Source organism: Ruditapes philippinarum, unplaced genomic scaffold, assembly GCF_026571515.1.
Source record: "Ruditapes philippinarum isolate M1 unplaced genomic scaffold, ASM2657151v2 ctg5258_1_1_1_1, whole genome shotgun sequence".
NCBI lineage: Eukaryota > Metazoa > Mollusca > Bivalvia > Venerida > Veneridae > Ruditapes > Ruditapes philippinarum.
The window spans coordinates 118,460-137,688 of NW_026854553.1; the positions used below are offsets into that span (position 1 = coordinate 118,460).

At 32.9% G+C, this 19,229-nt stretch overlaps 1 long non-coding RNA gene across 1 annotated transcript; it reads left to right on the forward strand.

Annotated features, from left to right (window-relative positions):
- Positions 1–1,478: 1,478 nt before the first annotated feature.
- Positions 1,479–5,593, forward strand: LOC132740440 (uncharacterized). The gene is made up of 3 exons (XR_009627159.1): positions 1,479–1,493; positions 2,438–2,535; positions 5,091–5,593. It is a non-coding gene; the product is annotated as an uncharacterized LOC132740440 (long non-coding RNA).
- Positions 5,594–19,229: the final 13,636 nt, after the last annotated feature.

Below are 19,229 nucleotides of genomic sequence, written 5' to 3' on the forward strand. Positions count from 1 at the left end.
TTATTCTCCTTTTTAATAACTTGGAACTGTGTATAATAATAATTCGAACCTTCGAGGGAGGGTCAATATTTAATGTCAAAACTGCAAATATTTTACAATTTTCTTTTTTCACCTTACGAAATAATCTCTCTTCAACATGGTCCTCATAAGGTAAACTTTTCCATAACTGAATAATGGCCGACCCAAGTCCATTTCTACTCTTGTAGCGATGACTTTCAAGATTTTTTTTTCAGTCTGTGAAAGAGGAAAAAGGCACAGGGTGTCAATTCTGGAGAATATGGTGGATGCCTAAGGACATCCCCTTGTTTTGGTATTGTTTGTTTTTGTTTTTTGTTGTTGTTGTTTTTTTTTAAATCAATTTCAGTAGCTCGTTTGTGTGTGGGAGCGCTGTCATGCAAAAAATAAAGTTCTTCAACTGTCACTTTAACTGCAGCGTTTCTACCAGACTTATACATCTTTCATTGACATGTGCACATTTTTAAATTTATGCACCCACCTAGGGACAGTTGTTTAAGATACTTCATTGTTGCATTTATCAGGCTGTTTCTTACCCCACCCACCTTTTTTACAAAATAGGTGGGTTGAAAATAAACCAGGTGAGCGAATTCTGCAAAAAAGAGCTCTTGTTAAGGGTAAATAATTTTTTTACAATCTAACATTTTTTATTGCATCTTGGAAACCATGTCGCTTTTCACGCTTTTATTTTGTACAATCGTTTGCGGATTTTTAGGTAAAAAAAAGTTGAAATATATTTTACATATGGAGTTATCTTTTTCAGATCACTTTTTGTTAAACAAAACAATATATTTATGTTAGAAATTATGAAATGCTGAAATGAAATTTATTTATCTTTTAAACAGAAAATTGTGAAGACTTTTAAATATTTTAAAGTTGTTTATTTATTTATTTATTTATTTATTTATTTATTTATTTATTTATTTATTTATTTATTTATTTCACGATGATATTTCTTTTTATTGAATAATAAGAGAATATGAGTTTAATTCCATATAAATTTCTTTAAGACAAAAACATGTCTAGGGCATAATGAGCCTTTAAATAACTGAGCAAATTGTTTCATTCAGGAAATAAGATTCATGTTTGTGCATGTTGTGTTAAATTGCCACAAGGTTAAATAGTCGTGTTGTTGTTGGTGGTGATGGTGGTGCTGCTGCTGCTGCTGTTGCTGTTGTTGTTGCTGTTGTTTTTGCTGTTGGTGGATGTGTTGGTGGTGGTGGTGGTGGTGTAATCTTTGTAAACATTTATCTGTCAAAAAAATTTTTTAACTAAAAATATTGACGAGAAAATGTTCAAATGAAGATAAAATTGTAAATAAATTAGCGTTTTATATTTTAAGCCGTGACGGTTTACGGAGGTGATTACTGTACGAATGACGGAAACGGTTATGAATCCAAAACCAACAACACCTGACTAATTGCCGAGCATGGCATGTTGTAGAGATAACATTGATAAAGTATTTGCTGTGGGGATCCGTAAGTATTTTTTTCCACACCATAATAAATATGTATCGATACAATATTAAAATCATATAATCACTTAAAACCAACGTTAAGATGAAATGGAACTTTTTCCGTTAACATTTTTTCTTGGTGTTAATATTATTTATATTGGGTATCAGAGTGTTTTATAATCAGGTGTCTACACCACTCTTGATTTATTTGGTGTTCTCCCGTGGAGCAGAACCAATACAAAAATGGCAAATGATATACTTTTTGCTTTGAAAAGGTCATTATGTTTTTCACTGTGTGAATACCTGATTGTTCAAACACGCGGTTTCAGTCTTCATCAAATCACTGGATTGTTTCCCTCCTGAAACATCCTATATATGTGTTACCCATTTGAATGAGAGGATTCAACTTTAAAACAATTGAAAATAAAAAATACAAATCTGGACGTGGATTTTTCATAAAATGTCATGTGGTATAGGAACCAAGCGAAGTCATTAGTTCGATACTGAGTATCAAAAGGAAAAAACAAACATAGTATAGTACTGAATGAGGAATTTTCAATTTTTAATCTTTTTAGAAAGAAATAGGTACGATATATGAAGTAATTATATAAAGTAATATTGTTTTGTGATACGCGATCACAGTAAGAATATGGTTTTAACTTTACGTTCGTTTTAACTGGTTTATGTTATAAACTATATAGTATATACATAATTGAGCCGCGTCATGACAAAACCAATATAATGCGTTTGCGACCAGCATGGATCCAGACCAGCCTGCGCATCCGCGCAGTCTGATCAGGATCCATGCTGTTCGCTTACCAACTCTATTACAAGTAGAGAAACTGAAAGCGAACAGTATGGATCCTGATCAGACTGCACGGATGCGCAGGCTGGTCTGGATCCAAGCTGGTCGCAAACCCACTATGTTGGTTTTGTCGTGACGCGGCTTATTTTTTTACAAAATAGGGGCCTCAGCAAATACATAATCGTAGGATGGATTATTGGTGGAGTTGCAGGCTTTGTTATCATCGTTATTTGTATAATTTATTGTTGCAAAATGTAAGGTAAGGAAATGATATATAAACTTAATGGCTTTTTGTTGTTGTTGTTTTTTTATGCCACCGCAGCATCTGCGATGCGGTGGCATATAGCGATTCACCTGTGTGTGTGTGTGTGTTTGTGTGTGTGTTTGTGTGTGTGTTATATAGATTATATAGTGAACTTAAAAAATCTTCTTGTGAAAAACCACTAGTCCAATTTCAACCAAACTTGGCAGGATTGTTCCTTGGGTTAAGGGCTTCCAAAGTTGTTCAAAGAATTTCATTCCATATAGAAATCTGGTTGGCCATGGCACCAAAAGGGAATTATAAGAATAAATTAAAAAATCTTCTTGTAAAGACCCAAAAGGCCTAGAGCTTAGATATTTTGCATAAGGCATTGTCTAGTAGACCTCTTAACAAGATTGTTCAAATTATATTAGCCCTGGGGTCAAAATTGGCGCCGCCCCAGGGGGGTCATTGATTTTCACTATGATACATTATAGTAAAAAACTTAAAATACCTTCTTTGTAAAAACCCAAAAGGCCTAGAGCTTAGATATTTTTGCATAAGGCATCATCTGGTAGACCCTTACCAAGATGTTCAAATTATAGCCCTTGGTCAAAATCGGCCCCGCCCCCGGGGTTCATTGATTTCGCTATATTGTACATATAGTAAAAACTTAAAACACCTTCTTGTAAAGACCCAAAAGTTTTTAGAGCTTAGATATTTTGCATAAGGGCATTGTCTGGTAGACCTCTACCAGATTGTTAATTAATTATAGCCCTGGGGTCAAAATCAGCCATGCCCCAGGGTCATTGGTTTTCCTTATATGTATATAGTAAAAACTTTTAAAAAAATTTCTTCTAGCCAATTTGACAAATGCTACAGGTTAGATATTTTGCATGAACATTGTTTGTAAACCTCTAGCAAGATTGTTCAAACTATAGTCCCCTGGGTCAAAATTTGCCCCGCCCTGGGGGGGGTCATTGATTCAATATATACATATAGTAAAAAATAAAAAAATCTTATTGTTTGAAGGTACAAGGCTTAGAGCTTTTAATATTTGTTAAATATATCATCTAAAGGTACTCTACCAAAGTTGTTCAAATGTGCCTTTTGTCTTCTCTAAATTTTACAAAGGATAGAGTAAGATTATTTTTGCATGAAACATTGTGTAGTGGACCTCTAGCAAGATTGTTCAAATTATAGCCCTGGGTCAAAATTGGTTCCGCCCTGGGGCATCATTGATTTTCATTATGTACATATAGTGAAAAAAAAATTTTGTCTGAAGGTTCAAGGCATAGAGACTTTGATGTTTGATATATAATATCAATCTATAGGTCCTTTACCAAAGTTGTTCAAATGTCAAAAAAATGGCCCTGCCCGGGGGCAGTGGATTCTCATTATGTTCACGTAGTAAAAACAGGAAATAAAACAAATGTTTCTGAATGGAGAAAATTTAGCTAGATACAATGTATTTGACTTGAAATGTTGTTTGGTGGGACCTGTATCTCAAGATTGTTATTAAATCCTTGGGTCAAAATTATGCCTTGCCCAAGAGGACAGTGACCTACTTTCTTGTCCTTTGATGTGCATACAGCAATGACATTTTGACCATGTGCACAGTTTTTTAGTTGTTAAAATTGAACTTGACCTAGATTTTGATGATGTGACCTACTTTCTTGTCTTTGATGTACAGCTATGAAATTTGAAACATGCGGTGGCATAGCATTTTTCTCAAATGCAATCTTGTTTTTTGTTGTTTTTTTTTTGGGGGGGGGGTTGGGGGGGGGGGTAAAGTACCACTGACACAGAAAAGGTCACGTTGCGAGATTGTGGCTGTTCCATGCACAAACGAGCATCTGAATAGAACCACCGACGTTTTCTAAGCTACCTTCCTCATATTCAATGACGGAATTCGAACCCATTCGGGCACGGCCTCTCTGCCGGGCCTTATACCACAACACCGTCATCGGGTCACAGAAAGGGAAGTATTCCATACATTTTCCATGCTTGAGCAAGCATCTTCGTAGAAACAATGACGTAAGTTAGCTGGATATCTGCCTAGCATATTGATATAGACCACTATTCTGGATTCAGGTAAACATCGTACCAAGTGATTCGAAATGAGCAACCTTTAAATCTTAGTGCCAAATATGAGAGTTAAATAGACATAGGACTTTGAGTGTTCTTTGACTTATATTACCAAATATGAAAGTACGAGTAAGTTTTCATTGTATACTGAAAGAGAAAAAATAACTCAAAACTGTTTTCCCCTTGTCTTTCTTTCTGCATTTTGCACTGAAAAAAAAACGCATTACACTTAACAAATATATTATTTTTTAAGTAATTTGGTAAGCTAGGTCGACAGTCGCCTCAATGACATATTCAGCGTCCCGGCTGGCTGGGTTTGAACCTCTACTGGCGAGAGACGACTGATCCGAAGTCAGTCAGCCATGAAGGTCGCCCCTATATTCTTATAACAGAATTACACAAGCGTTTCAGAAATGTAATTTTGTTCATTTAATATTTGTTATAAACTTGTATAACATGTTAAATAAAACATTGTTTGTCTTCAGGGAAAGAAAAAAGAAACAACATTATCGTATACTAGGAAGTAAATAAAGACAACAACACCGTGTTTACAACAATGTTAACAAGAATCTCCTGTGATATACAAATGAATTGTGATAAAAGACAGATTTTGTTATTGTGTTTGTTTGAACAGTATAATGTTATTAACGATACAGAGGGCAACAATGCAATAGTGCGACAGTGCGATGACGACAATACGACAGTGCGATGACGACAGTGCGATGGCGACAATGCGATAACGCGATAGTGCGATGACGACAAAGCGATAGTGTTATCGCACTGTCGCCATCGCACTGATCAAAATGATAGATATAGCACATTGAAAATGAGGAAAGTACATCACTATCATTCCGAAATAAACCGTTCATACGGACTTTTGGTCCGATTGTAACAGGGTCAGTAATTGGGGTGTATTTATATTTTGTTAATTGCCAGAGTTGTTCCCCTGGACCTTAAATGGTTGTTTCCCGTAAAATCGTAAAATCAATTTGTTATTTATTTGTTTTATTTTATTTTATTTTAATTTTATTTTTATCTTTTATTTATTTTATTTATTTTTTTTTTTTTATTTTTTTTTTTTTTTTTTGGGGGGGGGGGGGGAGGGTAGGTTGGTTGGAGGTTTGTAATGTCCTTAGATTTTTTATATTGTAAGAAATGGACTATTCATGCAAAGTGTTTGCTGAATTTCTGGCATAGGGCTAAATCCTTTTAATAAGCTATGCCATGTTGTTTTTTTTGTCTGAATATGCATAAGACTGCTTATCTCAGTGATAGAAACAGATACTAGTGGAGTTATGTGGATTAAACTATGTAAAAGGTTCTTTAAATTACAGACTGATATTTATTTATGCTGCTTGTACATACCACATAGTAACTCCATATATTATACTTTACATGAAGAGGGTTTTTTTAAGTCTTAGAAAAAAGGTATAATTCTTGAATACTCTCAACTAGGTCAATTAGCAATAATAGGTGATTTAAACTCTAAATTAGACTACGTTGACAGTAGTTCATATTTTGATAAATTTATTTCAACTATTGAACAAAATAATGATTGTGATAACAATCCTAATATTCCCCACATATTTTCTATGGATACAGTTATCCATACACACGGGGACAGATTTTTAGAATTATGTCAAAGTAGCAATATATGTATAATAACTGGTAGGGTCGGTGACGATGCCGGTATTGTTAGTAACACGAACCTTTCACCGAACGGTAATAGCCTGATCGATTATGCATTATGCTCGCACGAGTTGTTCCCCCTTGTTTCAAACTTGTAGTTCACGATTTATCCTCTATATCGACACATTGTCTTATTGAAATAGATAAAACTGTAAATCCTTGTGCAAATTCATGTTCTTGCAATAATAGTTGTTTTTTATGATAAAATCGTATCAATTATGTTAGATTCTCGCCTACATGGGTGGGCAGAAACTAATAATTTGCTGTCAGACTATCAATTTGGTTTTCGTAAAGATAAAAGCACTATAGACTTATTTTTGCTCTTAATTCAGTTATAAATAAAGTAATAAGAAATGAAAATAAAACATTATATTGTGCATTTATTGATTTTCGTAAAGCTTTTGATGTGGTATATGGTTAAAGTTAATAAAACTTCTAGAATTGTAAATATGTTAAAAGTCATGTATGAAAATGTTAAAACATGTGTAAGAGTAAATGGCTCCTTAAGTGAGTTTTTCGATTGTAACACAGGCGTTAAACAGGGAGAACCATTATCTCCTCTGTTGTTTATAATATTTTTTATTAATGATATGTGTGACTTTTTATACGATGACAATATTGATTTTTTCTCTATTGAAGATTTAAAATTATTTCTTTTATTGTTTGCTGATGATACTGTGTTGTTCTCATATACAAAAGAAGGATTACAAATATACAAACTACATTTATATTGTCAAAACTGGGGAATAACTGTAAACCCCGACATGTCAGTTGTAATGATATTTAAAAAGGGCAATAGGCCTTCAAATGATGTTTTTCTTTATGATAATAAAATTCTTAAATTCACTGAGGTTTTTTGACATGATGGGACTGAAAATATTTTTTCCAGATAATTGTACCATTTGATGTAGGTTTAGACCACTAATCTTTGTGCAAAATTTCAAATCATTCGCGCACACCGTTTGTTTAGAATAATTATTCAAATTGTAAAAAAAAACTGACCCAAACTGAAAAGCGTTTAAACGCTTTTCACTGAAATTATGCTAAGAAAAGCATAAAAATACGATTTTCAATTTATTTCAAAGTATATTTCTTAACTGTCTTTGCATAATTATATTACTGTTTAAAGTACCCCAGCTCATTTATGTAAGCAATTCAAATGTTATGTTTTTAGACTTTTAAACCTCAGTGGAGTCCCTTTAATATTTTTAAAAACTTTGTATACTTGGGTGTAACAATTTCCTCAAACGGTAGCTTTAATAAAGCACAAAAATGTTTATCTGAGCAAGCCTTCAAGGCTTTATATGCACTCAACTCGCTTTTTGATAACTTGTCATTGAATGTTTCTGAAAAAATTAAACTGTTTGATTCTATGATAATGCCTATTCGTATCTATGGGTCTGAAATATGGGGCTGTCATAATTCACCAGATATTGAGCGAGTGCATAAAAAGTTCATGAAGCAAGTTTTAGGTGTTAGACAACAAACATGTAATGCTACCGTATATGGTGAATTAGGTAGAGTTCCCCTTCTTGTTTTACGTAAGATTAGTATTGTAAAGTTTTGGTTTAGAACTGCTAAGAATCCAGATTCATCTTTGTATAAACTTATGATGATGACAGATATTAACAATCAGTTTGTTAATAAATGGACGAATGATGTAAAATGTCTCTTTCAAGACTTAGGCTTTTCTTTTTTATTTGATAACCCTCATTCTATTTTTCTTAAGTCTATTATCCAACTTATGTATATGATCAATATTATCAACAATGGTTTTCTGAAATTAATAATTCTAGTAAACTTGAACTTCAAAGCACGTTTGGAAAAGAGAAGTATCTTGATTGTGTTATAAATAGTAAATTGAGAATAGCCCTTTCACGTTTTAATTGTTCTGCTAATAAATTAATGATTGAAGAAAGAAGATTTAGAAATATTGAAAGAAATCAACGATTTTGTTTAAAATGCAATATGAATGTAGTGGAAACGGAATATCATTTTTTTACTTGCTTGTCCGTATTACATTGATCTACGAAGAGAATATCTGCTCTTGACCAAATGTACACAAATTTAAAATGTTAATGAATAACTCACAACAGAATGTTATAAAGAAATTATCTCAATTTATTTACTATGCAACTTTAGCTAGAGAAACAACTGGTAGCTAATTCAAACTAATTTCAAACATTAATTATTATAGTCTTAATATTTATTTCATGACTGTGATATTATATATGTAATATTACTTTTCTCGTTTTTAGATGTTGTATGCATTTGTTAATATGTTTATATGTTTATATGTATGTATACACGCTATTATTGTTTATGGCAATAGACATTATGTTTGTGACTTAATAAAATCTTGAAACTTGATCGTATGTTTATAAAAACCTTTCATTTTTTCACCAGAATAATGAACATCAACATTTAGGGTGTTCTTACACGTACTTACAAATCCTAAGTAAATACTACTTTTAGAAAAAAAAGTTGAATATAATCCAAGTCTTCAAAGATAGTACATTATGTTTAATTGCTTTAAATGCATCCGTTATATTATAATCTGCCAGCAGACGACGCGTAAATGTTTGATCCGCATGTCTCTTGAATGAGATGATAAATTCTTCAATTATTTGAGATATGGCTCGGGCAAATGTGGAGACAAAACATATTAAGTGTGAATTGTAAGCGTCATAAGGGTTACCCACCCTTGCATCAGACACGGACCCCACAAAAATATTTCATGAAATGTGACTGTAAAGTAATACATCCGAAAAACGGCTTCATAACCTCTTATTCTTTATCAAAATTCTGCTTTTGTTAGTTGTGTCAATTTTAATCACAATAATGGCTGTACACACTTTCTTTATATGGAGAACATACATCATAGAATTACACTGAATCTTCACATTGACGGTACCATGTTCACTGCCTTATGAACACATCAGAAGATGTTCTTTAATTCAAAATTTTACCATTTACGTGTTTAAATGTTTGATAGCGATTCAGCAAACACAGTGACAATAATTGAATTGATATATATGATTCTTTGCTCCTTGTTTCCTATAAAATGACATGCAACAACAACTTCTGATGGTGATGGCTGAATGGGTTTTAAGACATTTGTATCCCTGAGTTTGCTGGTTTCCCCCTCATATTTTGAAATGGAGTCATTGCCCCGTGAAATATTTGAAGGCTCCCATCACTCCAAGATTAATGTTCCATCAAGTAGATTTGATATACGAATATAATGATATAATATACAATACAATACATTATAAGTATTTTCCTCTATGGTCGAAACACATGTCGGCTCTATTTTACAAAGTATCATTTATTGTTTATAATATACATGAATTTAAATTGTAAAAGAATGTTTAAACATTTTCTATAACAGATAAAAAGAAGACAAAGTGATAATAAAAGTTAGGAAGTTGTAACTTCGATCTCTGATTTTGCTTGAATTTCATTCTATATTTATAAGGCAAATTTAATCACAGACAGAGGGAAAATGTACGCTCTTCAAATGTTTTAGGGGGCTTATGTCTACTCTTCAAAATTAGACCGGGGTGGCAACTGTCCGCATAGCCAAAAAGGGGGCAAGTGTCTAGGGGCAAAACCGAGTGGGCAAATGTCCGTTTTCCGTCTCCAGGCGATCAAAACCGTTCCAACCTGCATTTTCTTCGACAATGCTCCTATCCATTTATGTTCTTTGTAAAGTATTAAACTTAGTTTTCAATCGTCGTAACGTTAAGCTTTGAGGAGAGCTCATGACATTGGTGAACTAATGTGTCTCAATCCTTGTATAAGGCCCATGTTTATGTAATGAAGTCAGCATTTCCAGAAGGAGAAGTTGATATATAGTAACTCGAGGGACAAAAAAGTATTGGTATAGTACTTAGTGACGGTAGAAATATGTAACTTCCAACAGTTATGGTGTGAGCAAAGTTCTGATATGTTCAGCGATATATACATGTTAGTCCAACTACATCATACATGTACATGTAATTTGCACTACGCGTTGAAATATTGTGCTATTTTTGTGTATGGACAATAATTCCCCTCTCGGAGCGAGATTCTGACCCAGGACAAAAAAATCGCAGAACGTCAAAATAATTTAACTCTATACATGTACAAGTAAGTATAATACCTGTTTTAAAGGTTTTATGACAGATACCTTCTAATACACAGTATGCTAGAGGTTGTAATAGTAAAGGTTTTACTGTTTTAGTTTATTTCTTCATCGTTGTCTCATTTACTTCATCGTCTCAGGGTCTTTCAAATATTTCTTTTTGAAAAACCATGATCTTATATGATCTACATGTATAAAAGCATTGCAGTTTTAACTTATAAGGGAGATAGTTCCACAATATTTCAACGGTCTACTATAGTATATGCAGATTTAACTCCCTTATTTACACACACTACAATACTTATTTCGGGTGCTTATTTCCCAATTCAAATTCCCATTTTTTGTGCTCTTTTTGCAATGATACATGACGTATCATGCCCTCAATGACTATCATATAATTTTGCAATACATCATTATTAATTTAAAAGAAAACTTATTTGAAATAATATTCCTGTTGAGATTTATAGATGCACACAAGTTACCAGAGAAGAACCACTGACCTCCCGTTCAATTGCTTGACAATAACATCAAATAGAAGTGGATATTTAGAGAGTAAAATACATTTGAGCCGCGCAACGACAAAACCAACATAATGGGTTTGCGACCAGCATGGATCCAGACCAGCCTGCGCATCCGCGCAGTCTGATCAGGATCCATGCTTTTCGCTATCAGTTTCTCTACTATACTTGTTATACCGTTTGTAAAAAGCAAACAGCATGGATCCTGATCAGACTGCGCGGATTAAAAACAATGATAATTGCTGTACAGTCTGATAAGTTACTTAGGTTTGCGTACTCCTTATTTATACTTGTACATTTAGGTCAATCCGATGTTGTCGTAAGTCATATTCACTGTAAGATTCACCGTCTGCTACGCAAAAGCAACTACTCCGAGACAGTTGGAGCCCGTGTCCTAGTCAGTGTACGAATTGCACAAGCTACTGTCTGACAATACCATCGCACAGGGAGTTAGCATAGTGGTTGTGTTAATAATAATGTATATTAGTGATCAAGGTTTATGTATGGAAACATTATATATATGTCCATATTGTATATGTATTTACAGGTAAATGTTTCTATCAAAGGAAGTTAACCTGATATGAAGTTTTCTAGAGAACCTTCAAACATCTTTTTCGACTGAATTAATTGATGGCTGATCACCAAACTTTGTCTTAGCATTCTTAGATTATCTGTTATCAATTTGTTCAAATTAATTTGATTGGCCTCTTTTATGGGGCCTCCAGAGCCAAACATAGAAAGCCTTTTAACATCATCTGCTGAACTAATTGATGGATGATCACAAAACTTTGTATGTAGCATTCTTGGGTAATCGTTTATCAAAGAGCAAGGTTCACTAAGCACCAAAAATGGCCCCATCTTAGATATTGATAAAAACCTAAAGGTGTATAGTACAATGTGTTACATTTTCAAAATAGACATTTATTAGGCATTTCTGGTTATTATGACGACATAATGACGTTATAATTAGAGCACCTGCTTAATTCAATTAAATCAAAAATTTGACAACAATTTTCATACAAGACTAATAAATTTGTGTGTTTGACTGAATTAAACTCATAAAGATAGCAATATATTTCTTATATATTGTAAACAAAATTATAGTTTAGTTAAAATCAGACTAGTGTGTCGCAAAACTAATATAAAAGATAAATGGGGCTCGTTTCGGATATTCCAAATTCGGATATTTAGAAATAAAAATGTGCACGCATATTATTTTTCGCCTAACTAAATGTATTTATTTTTACTTTTATAAATACTGTAAGTTTGTTCATTTTTTAATAATAAATGTCTAATTTGCTTGTTATATTCATCTACTTCTTACATTACGCTTAAAATAAGGGTGTATAGAATCAATCGCAATTTTAACGGCCTTTTTAGTCAGTCTTTAGACAAGGACGTTGAACATAATAATAATAATAATAATAATAATAATAATAATGATAATTAGTCCCCTACCGGTTTAACCGGAGGGGACTTTAGGTTTACCCTCCGTCCGTCTGTCCGTCTGTCTGTCTGTCCGTCTGTCCGTCTGTCTGTCTGTCTGTCAGTCTGTCAGTCCGTCAGTCCGTCCGTCCACAAAACTGGATCCCGCGATAACGCAAAAAGTACTGAAAATATTTTTATGAAACTTGATATATGGATAGATGGCAGTATGGAGATTATGCACGTCTTTTTTTTTCTTCCTATGTTGAAAATTCTGGTTGCTATGGCAACAAATAGTCTGAAAATATGGCAAATTTAACACATAAACTGGATCCAGTGATAACTCAAAAAGTACTGAAAATATTTTTATGAAACTTGAAATATGGGTAGATGGCAGTCTGGAGATTATGCACATCTTTTTCTTTTCTTCCTATGTTGAAAATTCTGGTTGCTATGGCAACAAATTGCCTGAATTTCAAGATTTCTGATTTAAATTTTTCAGCTTTTTCACTATATGTTCTTTATTTCTTAAGGTGTTTACTTCAAACTTTAAATATAAGTTTCTGGTCATCAACCACATCATATGTGACAAGGTTTATAACTCTAGCACAAAAAATATCAGTATTACCTCCCTTGAACTTAGATTTTTTAGGGGAAAAAATGTTGTCTTTTTTAAATAACTTCTTTATTTCCTAATGTATCTACTTCAAACTTCATATATATGTTTCTTATTATCACTCGACATTTTTGAGAAGGTTAAATACTCTAGCAAGACTATTTCCAGAATTATGTCCCCCTTGAACTTAGATTTTTTTCGAGAAACTGGTATTTTCACTTCAACTTCTTCATTCCTTATAGGATTTACTTTAAAATCCCACATCGTAATAATATGACAAGGTTGTATAAACATAATTTATAATATTATTATAAATGGCAATACACAGGAGTGTATGACAATGAAAGAACTTTTTGAGGGACCGGTAGGGGACTACTGTATTGCCCGCAATACTATCAAATGCTTGTTATTATTATTATTATTATTATTATTATTATTATTATTATTATTATTATTATATTATAATAACACAAAACAGATAGGTATTTCTGTCTAACCTAACTAAACTTACACTGAGTAACTATATACATTTAAGCAAATAGTATAATGTAAATACTAGGAGTTGTTGACTTATTCCAATGTATAGTGTAAAAGTCCACCTAAATTAAGTAAATTTATAGATATAAAAGTACGTTAGAATTTTTTTGTCAAGTAAAAATAATGTTTGACTGTATGCTCTTTCGGAGTATACGTAATATTTGATACTGAACTGCAAATTCGATACTATTTTCTTTTATGAATTATGATACAGCCAATCCAGAAAACGATTTGTTTATTTATAATTATGGAAATTAGACATTTTTATTACAATTGTAATGTAATGATCCATGACGATATGAGAACTGAGAAAAAACAAGAGCTGTCACAGAGCGTGACAAATGCCCCTGAAGGAATCTAGTTCTAAACCAACTATTACATGTTAAGTGTGGTGGTACAAATTGACAAAGTTTGAACCCCAGCAGTGAACTATAAGTTATACAAAGAAACCTAGGTCTTGTTCACAACACATTGTCCATCTATGGTGACTTTATATTTTTAAATAAAAATTGAAACTTTCATGTATACGGAAGTTACAGAGCGGACACAACAACCACCATTTATATGTATATAACATAAATATTGAACAAGTTTAAACCCCAGCAGTGACCTTAAACTAAGGCGTAGGAACACGGGTCTTAAGGGCAACACACATCATACATTTATGATAATTTCATATGTGAAATAAAAATATAATCCTTTTCATGCATATTATTTTCAGAGCAGACACGACCATATCTGCCTATATGTATATTAATATCAAAATTAACAAAGTTTGAACCCCCACAATTACCTGGACCTAAGTCATAGAAACCAGTCTTGTTCGCGACACACCATACATCTATGGTTATTTCATATATGAAAGAAAAATTAAAATCCTTTCATGCATACTGAATCAGAGCGGACATGACCACCACTGTCTATATGTATAAAGCCTGAATGACTGACGGAATGGCAGACGGACGGTTTGATTTTAATATGCCATCCTTCGAGGGCATAAAACATTTATTTACATGTATTCATAATTTATGTGACATAAAACAACTCTAAGTAAAGATTTGGTTTATATCATTCCAATATGCCCTTACATCTACAAAATGAGTGTAAATTAAACACTTAACATAAGGAAGCCTACAATCAAAAATTTAATTTAGCATTGTCTCTTTTACTGTTACTTTTAACGATTCTCTTTCACACTGTATTGAATGGCTATCAATTTCAAAATACCGCTACATGATTAGCAAGATTATCAGCCCATTTTCCCACTCCTGACTGAGTCTCACAACTTCTCATGGTGTCCATATGCGAGATTATACCATGTAACGATGGAGACATCGGAACACATTCAAACTACGTGTGCACCAGCCATAAGAAAGGCAGTAATACACATCAATGCTGTTATTCGTGTAGATAATCCAATTCATGTAGTTATGGCTGCTTACATGTATGCTCTGCAATTTCGTGCACAAAATAAAAGGATCCTTTTGAATTGTGAAAAAGGACAAGTCAAGACTTTCTGTCTATTTATTCTTGGAAACAGCTAGAGCTTAATAACATGCTTTTTTCTCATCCTGGGAAAGTGTACTGAAGACATTTCGTCCGTTGACTCCTAACATATGGAGGGCGATCGTTGCCAAAATTCCAGACATGTAATGTGTTCCTTTTGAAAACTACTTTTGAAAATGCGAACATGTATGTCTAGCATTTTTTATTGCATTCGTGCACAGCAAATGATATGCCTCTTAATCCAATCTTTTAATTGAAGGCACCCGCTTTTAAATAACACGTTTACATGTAAATCTTAACAACTGACATAACATGGAGAACAACAACACATTTACAAGTTCGTATCTACCATTGCATATAATACATAAGCATGTTTACACACTTGTAGATATATATATGTACCTGAAAAACACAAATGAAATGTAAAACTCGAATGCAGAAAATATAATTTAATAAAACGTGTTCCAGTCGTAGAACTACAACAGTACGTTTACACAGTTACATGTTTAAAATGACAAAAGTAGATTCACAAAGTTAGGACGATTCTAAGTCATGCATGACGCCCCGCCTCTCTCTTGAGTATTTGCGATCTCTTCTATCACCGGAAATGTACGGACAGGTTAATACCCGTCGCCTCACTCCTATTTCTCAATAAAGTGAAGGAAAACACGGCGCGTCCATTCTAACTTTTTTATTTCTATAAATAGTCCAATATTATTGGTATCAAATGAAAGATTACTGCATAAGCTTTCTATGAGTGCCTCGGAAATAAAAATGAATTAAATAGATGTATGGAATTTTAGTTTTTTTTACTCTGAAAATAACACTCTCGAATTGGTAAGAAAAACACGGCGTTCCCCTCAAAACTTTTTTTTTAAGTTCGTAATATATTTTGATAATTTTGGATTGAAATTAAAGTGTGCTCCATACGATTTATGATATATAATTATATAATGCCTAAAAATAAAAATGAATTAAATCAAACTGAATTAACTTTCGTTAAAAAGTTTATCATGTTACTTTTTGTAAAATAGAGAAAATAAGAATCCCTAAAGAACGCTCAAAACGACAAAATTGAGAATGTTGCAGGCCCGGTTTGATTGAGCCTGCTCATGGACGGTAATGGAAAGAGCAAGTTATCGTCCACGCCCCCTAGCACCGGCTTAAGCAAAATTCAACATGAACTGGTACAATTTTGAAACATCCGCAGATGTGTTAATATGGCGATTATCATGGAACCTTCAATGTGACACGTAAGTGCCATACCATGAAAAACGGCATATGATCCCCAAGTAAAAAAAAAAAACACACTCTGAAATTCAGTAAGAAAAAAACATGGCGCCCCCTACTTACTTTTATTATTTCTTGGACAATTTTGATAATAAACAAGAACATCAAGGAAATGCGGCGGAAAATTACATAAGAATTGCAGATTCGGTTTGATTGAGTCTGCACATGAGGGATAATGAACAAGTGACGATTATCATGGAACCTTCAATGTGACACGTAAGTGACACGCCCCCTAGCACCGGCTTGCACTGTACTCAATTCTAAACACTTAATAGCGCTGGCATCAATGATCCCGAATGACCACAAAAACACTGAAGTGAAGTACGGGGCAACTTTTTACAACTGCCACACGGCACTTGGCTGTTGTGAAGTATTAAAATCTGGAAACAAAATGATCCCTCGGAAGCATTAATCACTACAAAATTACATAAGAATTGCAGACTCGGTTTGATTGAGTCTGTACATGAGGGATAATGAACAAGTGCAAAAAGTTTTTATTCATGCTGAAAATACCGTATTAAAGATTGTACAATTGTGCTACGGATAAGTATTTTCTTGATTTCGGAAAGGAAATCTCGGTGGCCGCTTTAAAATCCTATTTTTGCAAATACTTGCATAGTTTTTGTTGAAAGTGAAATTTGTGCCAATACATTTTTCAAGGATACCAATAAGAGTATTGGATGTTTTTACCTTATCAATAAAATTACTCCCTAAAAGTTGGTCATTGTTTCCCTTAAAAATTACCAAATCGCCGATGTTTCTCAGGAATATATGATAAACAAGATCAACAAGGAAAGGCGGCGCTCAATGAACGCAACCCTACATGACCCAGCAACAAGAACAAGTGGCAAAAATCCCAGGCGGTCCCCAAACAAAACACATGGCCAGGGCACTAGGCATAGCACGGACAGGATAATCACTAAAATGATATTAATAATTTGTAACTGATAAGAACACGATGTTAAATAATAAGGTAATGGCACAAGTTATCTTCATCATAAATGGTAAAATCAGCAATTTTCAAGTGATGTTGCTAGTGACAAAACTTTTGTAACAAATGCAACATATATATGTTATGAAAAATGCCGTATGTTGTCCTTCAGTTTTAATTTAAAAATATGGGAGAGGCGCCCGTTTTATACCTGTCCGCAATAGAAGGTCGTAAATACTCCGAGAGGGGCGGGGCGTTATGCTTGACTTAAAATCGTTTAACTTTGTGAATCTACTTTTGTCATTTTAAACATGTTACTGTGTTAACGTACTCTTGTAATTCTACAACTGGTAATACGTTTTCTTAAACTCTATTTTCCGTATTCGAGCTTTACATTTCATTTGTATATTACAGATCTATAAGTGTGCAAACATGCGTATGTATTGCATGCAATGGAAGATACGAACTTGTAAATTTGTTGTCGTTTTAGATGTTAGGTCAGTTGTTACGATATATATGTAAACTTGTTATATAAAGGCGGTAACCTTCAATTAAAAGATTGAATTAAGAGGCATACAATAAAAATGGTAGGCATACAAGTTCGCATTTTCAAAAGTCATTTTAAAAAGGAACACTTTACATGTCTGGAATTTTGGCAACGAACGCCCTCCATACTAACATACTTCCTGCTTTGGCAATTTCTTGTGAATATTTTTTAATGAGAATAATACTAAATTAATAAGATTTGAAACTTCTTGTTGATTTTTTAAGCAATTAAATGTCTAACAAATCTTTAATACCTTAATAACTATGAAATAGCACTGACTTAAAATCTGAAGGAATAAATACATTTATGAAATAACATATTATTTACTGAAAAAGCACTATCAATTTTATTAATTATTAAAAAAAAAAAAAAAAAAAAAAAAAAAAAAAGAGAATTAAAAAAAAAAAAAAAAAAAAAAAAGAGAGAATTCATGATCAAGGTTTTGAACTCAATTCTCCTGGATGAGAGGCTCCCATGCTACCACTGAGTAGTTTTACATATACATCAATGCAGACGATGTGGAATTATAAAGTTTAAATACTATATATACAGTATCTTTAAATTGTTTTGAGACTTGCGATAATTTTATTTTCACAAAGTAAATTGAATTCTTCTTATCTACCTTTTAAAAAGACATAAAAACCTCTTAATCACTGTGTTTAAACGACCACAGTTGTTTGTTGTTGTTGTTTTTTTGTGAGGGCGAAAGAACCGGACCCAGATCAAGTATTCAGCAATAAAATAGCTTGAACAGCATAACTTCTTTCAATGAATCAATAAAATTACATAACAACACCTTGCTAATTCTAAGAATGAAATATTTAAGGCATAAGTAGAATTTCAGCATTTATTTATAACATTTACATATAATTCTTTTAACCTGCCAGAGTTTTGTTTACAACCGTTACAGTGGAAACCGTCTAACTCGTACCAAAACATAATCGTACTTATTTTAGTGAAAGTGCCTTTAATTTACTAGAAATGATTTTCCTGCAAACATTTATTAAAATATATGTTATGAATCATATTTCAACAACTTAGAATAAAAATTAATAGTGTTGAGTGCAATATACATGCTCCATGATTTGCATTTACTAAAATTAATGCCAGAAAATGACGTTTAGATATTAGATAAAAATCTTATTTTGGAATAGAGCACAGGCAAGCCCCAACTTTATATTGATATAGTTGAAGCCTTTGATACATTACAACACAATGGTGTAATGATTTTGTTGGGGCTGGACTGTGCTGATACTTTAATTTTCGTTTAAAACACCAAAATTACGTGAATTTTCCTAATTTTGCTGGAAATAGGGGTATTTCCATAGAAAATAAATCATACTAAATGTAAACATATGTCTATAAATTCATAACTTTTTAACAGTTTAAGGATTGAACTTATAAATAAAATCTAAAAACAAGAACTTTTCATCAAATTA